The following is an 8,028-nucleotide window of genomic DNA, read 5'->3' on the forward strand; positions in this document are numbered from 1 at the left end:
TAGAGAAGATATATTTTACATCTTGCATTTAATACAAGATTTGTCAAAATCTTATAAGAAAACTTGGTCCATGAGATAAAAGATTGCATAGTTAATACATAATTATTATGCACTTTAATATTTTCCAACCCCTTAACTCCTCAAAAGCAAGCAAATAGAACAAAAGACATTTTTTTTCTGGCTATAAGAGAATTGTGGGAGATTAAATGAATTATCTTAACTCTTCGAATTGCTTGATGAAACCAAACACAGGTTACAATGGAAGTTGTTTGTGTATGCTACATCGTAGAAGAGACTGGTTAAAGAAGATTGTAGCGCCCGGACCGAGGGGAAAAAAAAAAAAAAAGCCACGTCGGCAGCCACGTCAGCAGTCCCGGTCAACCGGGGCCTGCCACGTGGCAAGACCACGTCACTCCTGAACGGGCCACGTTGGCGATCCGCGTGGGCGCGATTGGACGGCCCAGATCAATCGCATGATAGGACGGCCCAGATTTAATCGCACGGATGGCCCAGATTTAATAAAAAACGGACGGCCCAGATTTAATAAAAAACGGACGGCCCAGATTAAAACAAAATGGACGGCTGAGATCAAAGGACAAGGGGTTATAAATAGAACCCCCACACCAGACCACAAACCCTAGCCGCCTGCCGCTCGCCGGAGAAGACGAACCAGAGGCCGACCGCCGCCACCCGCCGCCGCACCGGAGAAATTTCCGACCGCCGATCGAGGTAAATTTCATACCCCCGACTCGTTTTTCCACGCTGATTCCTCCTATGGCCAAATCGAAGCCAAAATCCCGGCCAAACGGCCGGAATACGCGGCCGAAGACCAGCGGCGCCGCCGCGCCCCCTCTCGGTTTTTGCCTCCGACGAGGCCCTTCCCGGCCTCCGTTTGATGCAATTTTTATATCACCGTGATCACCATTCTTTTCTCTACAGGTTGACCGGAGCCGAATCACCAAAACACGAACCTCGCCGGAGAGCCGCCGCACCCGAGAGCGCCGCCGCCGGTAAGCTCCGTTTTTCCGTGATTTTTTGGCCCCCCGAGGGCCCTAGGGCTGTTTTCTCACAGGGGCCGATGCGAGTATGGCCGAATTCAGCCGAAAACAGCCAACCCGAGGTGACTCGCCGCCGCCAGCGGCGGCGCTGTCGCCGGAACACGGCGGAGCCGCCGTGCCGGAGTTGCGATTTGGGCCGAAAGAGGCCCTGGGCCTAATTTGGGTTTTTTTTGGAACACGTGCAGGTACCGTTAGTGTGTTTCAGTTTCCCCGGGGAAAAATTCAGGGAAAATTAGGGACGGCCTGTAGGCGCACTGTGAATCGTATTTGGATCCTGAAAACAAGTAAGGACCCCTCACCCTATTTCCTATCACGGTATGAAAGTTCAAAATGATAAAACGGTATTTCTTGAATTAACGCATGTGTGAAATTGCTTAAGGTTGCTAATGGAGCCCGAGTCTAGTGTGATTGATGATTTACTGTTATTTGGCCTGTTTTACAGCTTTAAATGCATTATGAGGTTTGATGTGTTCATTTTATAGTTTCGAGTGCATATATTACTGTTTTATTAATTATGGGTTGAAAGACTGAAGAACTGATACTGTATGTTGTCTGTTTGGCATGAATTACGATTTGCTTGTTTAAATGTGAATTGATGATGCTTATTGAGGAAAAGGAAAATGAAAGATTGTGTAGACTGATAATTGTATGATGGGGTCAGCCTGACTAGATATCTTGAGAGATGGTGGACGGACCGGGTCTGTAGGGAACCCTACCGGGATTGTGGTCTCACATGCCGGACGGGGTATGGAGATCTTATAGTTTTGGCGCCCATACCGGACGGGGTATGGGGACGGCCCGTTTCACCCTCATACCGGACGGGGTATTGAGGTTTATGGTTTTGGCGCCCATACCGGACGGGGTATGGGGACGGCCCTGGAAACTGATTATGAATGTTAAAGGTTAACGGATAGTGGGACTCCTATGGACCCCCATGGATACTAGTAGGCTGGTAAATGAGAAAATGATATGTTGTATAATGATTGAATTACAAAAGGCGTGATAAGTGCTATGTTTTACAGCTTATATTATTCCATGTTTGTGATAATGTTATTGTTTTCTTATATTGCTTCACGAATTCCACCGAGGTAAGTGGATGGTAAAGGTTTTATCATAAATAAAAAGGATTTGTTGTAAATCATGCTCCATTGGTCTTTTGTGTTTTTCTACCCACCTTTACCTTTGTGACGGTGAGATATCGTGATGTTCTTACTGGGCTAGTGTAGCTCACTCCTTATTTAACCATTTCAGATCAGGAAGACATGGTTCCCGAGCCCGTTCCGCATGAGGACGACGAAGGGGATGCCTAGAGACTCTGTAGTCATACTCATAGTTTTATTTTCGAGTTTCTCTCTTAGTTAGTTTAATCTTTTATACTTTAAGTACGTTTTTGGTCTTCGTGTAAGGGATGTTAACTGAAATTTTGATCTCGCTTCCGCATTTAACATTTATAATATAATTTCCATTTTTTTGAATTACCGGGGCTGCTACAAAGATAACAGGAAAATTTTTATAATGATTATTATTAATGACACATTCAAGGTCGCATGAGAAAATTTTTTTAGTGATAAAAACTTTAGTAACACAACATAGAAGGAGGCTTGAATTGATGAAAACATCAAAAGGTTTGCTCACACGAGAAAATAAGTTCTCTTAACCTAACATTATTTCTCTAATATCATCTCAAATCTAAAAGTATATATTAAAATATTTTTACGTAATTATTTTAAAATTTTGGATAATTTTATCATATTAAATATATAATGAAGTATATAATCTATTGACTCAAGATGAAGAAAGTCTATATTTAAACCTTATTTAAATAAATCCATATTAGTCCAGTAAGAAGATAATGAATATAAAAAATATTAAGTTTTTGCTAAATATTATAAAGAAAACACTTATTTGAAATTATATCTATGTTTATATGATGCTAGGAAGACTTCATTTAAGACCTGTCCACCAAAACATTTTTTGTTATCCATGGATATAGACACTCCATAAATAATTCCAAATAGAGCAAGCTAAATTTTCACTTATTATGAACAAGTGTGTTATAAAAGAAAGAGTGAGTCGATTTAGATATAATATATATGAAAAATATGTCTAACCTTTTTATAACCTAATGATATTCAAATCAAAACCCTAAACTAAACTGGGTATATGCCATGACATCATCATAGGATTAATAACTTCATGAATCTACAATTAAGATTCAAGGGCAGTTTGAATTTAAGAATGCTAGAGATCTTAGTATCCTCTGGATATTTATGATCTCACCATTACCTAAATGAAGACAAGTTTCATTTATGAGAATAGATCGGGACTTAAACTGTCTCTTAAAGAAATAAGAGTTTGTGGTTTTAACTTGAACTCTTAGAAAAATTGTGTGAGAAAGATATTTGGCTATAAGAAGATAAATTTAAGGTTTTGGGATATTAGATAGTAAAACCTAATCTAACTTACCTATGGAGGACATATTAAAGTCTTTAAATCATTTAAAAATAACCTTTCTAATTTCTAAGGCCTAAAAAGACTTTCCCAACTAATGGGTGTGACTCCATTTTCTTTATTCATCTTTGAACTAAAAGTCTATTATTATTTTATCCATTTTAGTATTATACAACTTTAGGTAAAGAAATATATATATATATATATATATAAGAATTGAGTTTAAAGTTGATTTAATCAATGTAGCTCTACCAACAAATGAAATGAACTTACTTTTTCCAACCGGACAGCTTGGTTTATGATGTGTAAAATTTCCTCATAAATAGTTAAAGAAACTCTATTGTAAAGTAATGGTAGACTAAGATATTTAAAGGTCACTTAGCTAAAAGAGAAACAAGTAAGGAGTTAAACTTTTTCTTGCATAAAAGTGAACTTTAAAACAAAAAGTAATGAAGATTTATTTTTGTTGATACAATGACTAAACTAGCTACTATTTTGTTAAAACAATCCATAATTGTAGCAATTTCCTCTTTTATGGTTTGAAAATATACAAATAAATAATATATATGTAAATAGAAGATGATTTAAAATATGTGTTTTAATGCCATGGATATTTTTTCCTCCATTCCATTATTAGCAAAAAGCCTTGTAAGCATTCTCTGTAAAGAATAAATAGACTGGAATGAAGAGGATCTCCCTACTTTAATCCATGTTCTTGTTTGAAACACTTAGTTAACTTTTTATTTATGTTAATCTAAAATGACATAGTAGAAATAAACTGATGAATGAGTTAAATTACCTCAAATAAAATTGCATGCTAATAAGGCTATATAAGAGAACATTTCATGTCATTATAGGAAAGATCTACCACATATCACCATTTGAGGGCCACACATCCTCTACATCTTTCCCAAAAACTACTTAAAATGGATATTTAATTAACTACAAAATGGACATTTAATGTGAAATAAAAACTTTAGTAACTATCTTATTGGACACACTATAAAGTAAAATTAGTTGAAATTGTTTAATAAATATAGCGCCAAGACATTTATGAATATAAACTATTTGTGTTTGATTCATTTTCTCAAGAAGAAATGATTGAAAGAATTCTTGGACAAATCTAATGATGACTTAGTCTACTTTAGGACAAAAAGCTTGATAAAAGGACTTTGAATTTTTTTGTAATCATAGGACTATTTGGGATCAACATCTTAAGAACTAAGTGTTGATGTGGCTTGAATTTTGGTAATATTTATTTATATTCTAATAGATAGTTTATGTTTATCCTAGTAGATATTTTTATATATATCTTAAAAAAAATTTATATTTATCTTGGAAAATATTATATGTGTATCCTAGAGAATATTTGTTTGAAAAAAACTCTATTAATCTCTCTATAAATAGATTTGTTAACTTACTAATGATGTACTCTCATTTGATCATAGTGAAATACTTTCTTGTCGGTCTTACTCGTGAATGTAGGCACATTGTTGAACTCCGTAAAAATCTTATGTTCTTTTCTTTCTATTTTTTACTTTAGTGTGATTGAGTTCAAGAATTTATTTCCATAACACTAGGAAAACTATAGAAGCTTAAGAGGATTCTAAGCAATTCCTTGTTATCTTCTTCAGTTATACAGGAAAAAAAAAGTTGTTATAGCTTAGAAGATAAAGCCGACTAAACACTATAGTAAAACCTTTCATATTGATCAATAAAATGATATGCAATTTCATTAGGGTCAGTGAGATAATGTCATCCAGATCAATAATTATATTAATATAATTCCTTTTCCAATTGATAATGGTGGAAAGATAAGAGAAATAAATGTTGTTATCCCCTTGAACTTGCCATTTAAAATATGGTCTTTAAGTTCTAACTAGATAAGCTTTCTATTTAGCAAGTTTACATCTTTTTTAACTACATATATATGGATTGCCAAATAAATCAAATCAATTAGAACCATTTTATCAAAAAACCTTAAAATTCCTTACTATTAATATATGACCTACTAAATATAGTTTCTATTATCAATAGCAAGGATTTGGTTAAAGTCTCTATATGTAACACTCGGGCTCAAAAATTTGGCTCAGGATAATTTAATATTAATAGAAAAGATATATTTAAAATAATTAATTTTAAATGTTTTAAAATTTTGTTGAAAATTAGAATTTCGATGCATTTATAAATATTTTCAAAAATCAGGGCTAAAATAGAAATAAGAGATGATCTATTCGAAAAGAAATATGAAAAACTGGGTAAAAATACAATTTAAAAAAATACAACAACGTGAGACGGCCACGTCAACAGTGCGGCGAGTCAGAACGCGTCGCGTGGTGGACACGCTAACACCAGTTCCACGCGGGTTATCCATGTGCCTAGGTGATCCAGCGACCCAGATTGCATTTCGTGTGCAGGAACGATTCAGATCTGTTTCCTCTTCAGATGCGATCAGACGACTAGATTTAATCGCGATGAACGGTTCAAATTTGCACACATAATCGGCCTAAACAGGCAATAATTGGACAGTTCTCCATGTCGACACAGATGAATGGCCATGATCAGGGGGAAGAGAGGTATTTAAATCTCTCTTCAGTCAGTGCTAAAACCCTAACTGACAACCACTAACCGAAGAAGAAGAATAAGGGCGGCCAGAGGGAAGATCAGCCGCCGGAGGGACACTGTCGTCATTGCACCGGAGTCATCACCGACGCCAAAGAAGTTAAAATCTTTCTCCTTCCACTTGGAATTGAATTTTGAACCTCCCAACACCCATATCAGAGCAAAAAATATCAGTGGATGAGCTGAAAAATAAGAGCAGAGCTCGGTAGAGCCATGCAGTCGTAACCCGAAAACCTCTCCGTTAACCCCCTTCCTGTTTTTTGTTCCCTTCAATTTTCTAATCATCGTGACTCTCGTTTTGTTCTTATATAGGTTAGTCAAAGAAACACCCCGACCGCAAAGGAGGAACGGTGGAGCCATCGCACCCGGAGACTTTTTTACCGGTAGGGGTTCGATTTTTCCTTCTCCAGCCAATAAAGGCCCCCTAACTTTGTTTTTTGCAGCTTTTCATATAAAATCGGCCAAAATCGGATAAAACCAGTCTAAACCAGCCAGGCTGAGAGGAACCACCGCCGTGGTCGGCAGAGCCGATAATGGTGGCGTCGTGCTGAAACCCTAAATTGGTCGAGAAAGTTTAAAAATACCTATTTTAGCCTTTTGAATTTTGGATAGATGATGCGTATTTTTAATTTTCGTAGAAAAATTTAGAAAATTCGGGAACCGTCAGGAGACGCAGTGAAATGTTCGATGTTTCGGACACCCATTCGATGTAAGAATCTTTTACCATTTTCTTCGTCATGGTAAATTGAAGCTTAATAATCAATAACATTGTATTTGTGAAAATTAAAAAAACTCTAAAATTTATTACATGTCACAAGTGGAGCCGAAACTGGTTAGTATATAGTTTATCTGTATTGTATATTTATTTATATATTATCTTAATTATTTATCGTTATATCAGATGTTTTAATTTATTGATTTTAATTACTTTTTTAATTATTATTTTATGTAACTGTTTTATCCATATCCATTTATTGATCTAAAATAAATGTTCTAATTGTATTTTTTTAATTTTATGTGTTGTCTATTTGCATGATTTACAGTTGATTTGTATAAATGAGATGCTGGTATGTGATGTGATTAGTTGATAATGTAGATTTGTGGATGAAAGGTTTATTAGGTACCCTGGGGAAGGGTGTACGAATCCAATTTATAGGAAAAATTCTACCGTGAATATTACATCGAACGGGACTGAGAAGTCTTATACCGGAAGGGGTTTGGAGGTATACTTTACCTCATACCGGACAAGATATTGAGGAGGTGGTATGTTTGGTGCCCATTACCGGACGGGGTATGAAGACGGTTAGTCAATCGAAAAATTAGATATTGAGTTCACACGTAGGAAAATATCCATATGGACCCTCAAAGATACTGGTAAGTAGGTAAATTTATTGTTATTACTTATTTGAATACGAAATCAAAATATGATTAGGGTTATTGACTTCATTGGCCAGTTTTGAAAACTTGTAAGGGTAAGTATGAAACTTGGGTTTTTTATATTAAATGAATTTATTTAAGAAAGCAAATGACTTCATTAGTTATTTTATGATTTTTTTTACCAATCTTCCATTTTCCGTATCGGTGTTAAGTGTGATATTCTTACTGGGTCAGTGTAGTTCATTCTCTTATTTGACCATTACAGATCAAGAAGATTAAGATTCAGATCCTGAACAGTAGGAGGATTGCGAATGAAGGTTACCTCCCGGACCCCATCAGAGTTGCCCAGCAGAGGTTAGCCCCATAGAATTTTTATTTCGTTTTGTTTTAATTATTTATTCTGTTAAAAGAACATTTCTGTAACTCTATTGAGTATTCTGATTTACTGTGTAAAGAATATAAACTCTAAATTCTAAATTGCTTACATTTATAGTTGATGCAATTTGATATTTCCATTTCC

This window comes from Carica papaya, chromosome 6, assembly GCF_054855325.1.
Source record: "Carica papaya isolate Zhongbai chromosome 6, ASM5485532v1, whole genome shotgun sequence".
Lineage (NCBI taxonomy): Eukaryota > Viridiplantae > Streptophyta > Magnoliopsida > Brassicales > Caricaceae > Carica > Carica papaya.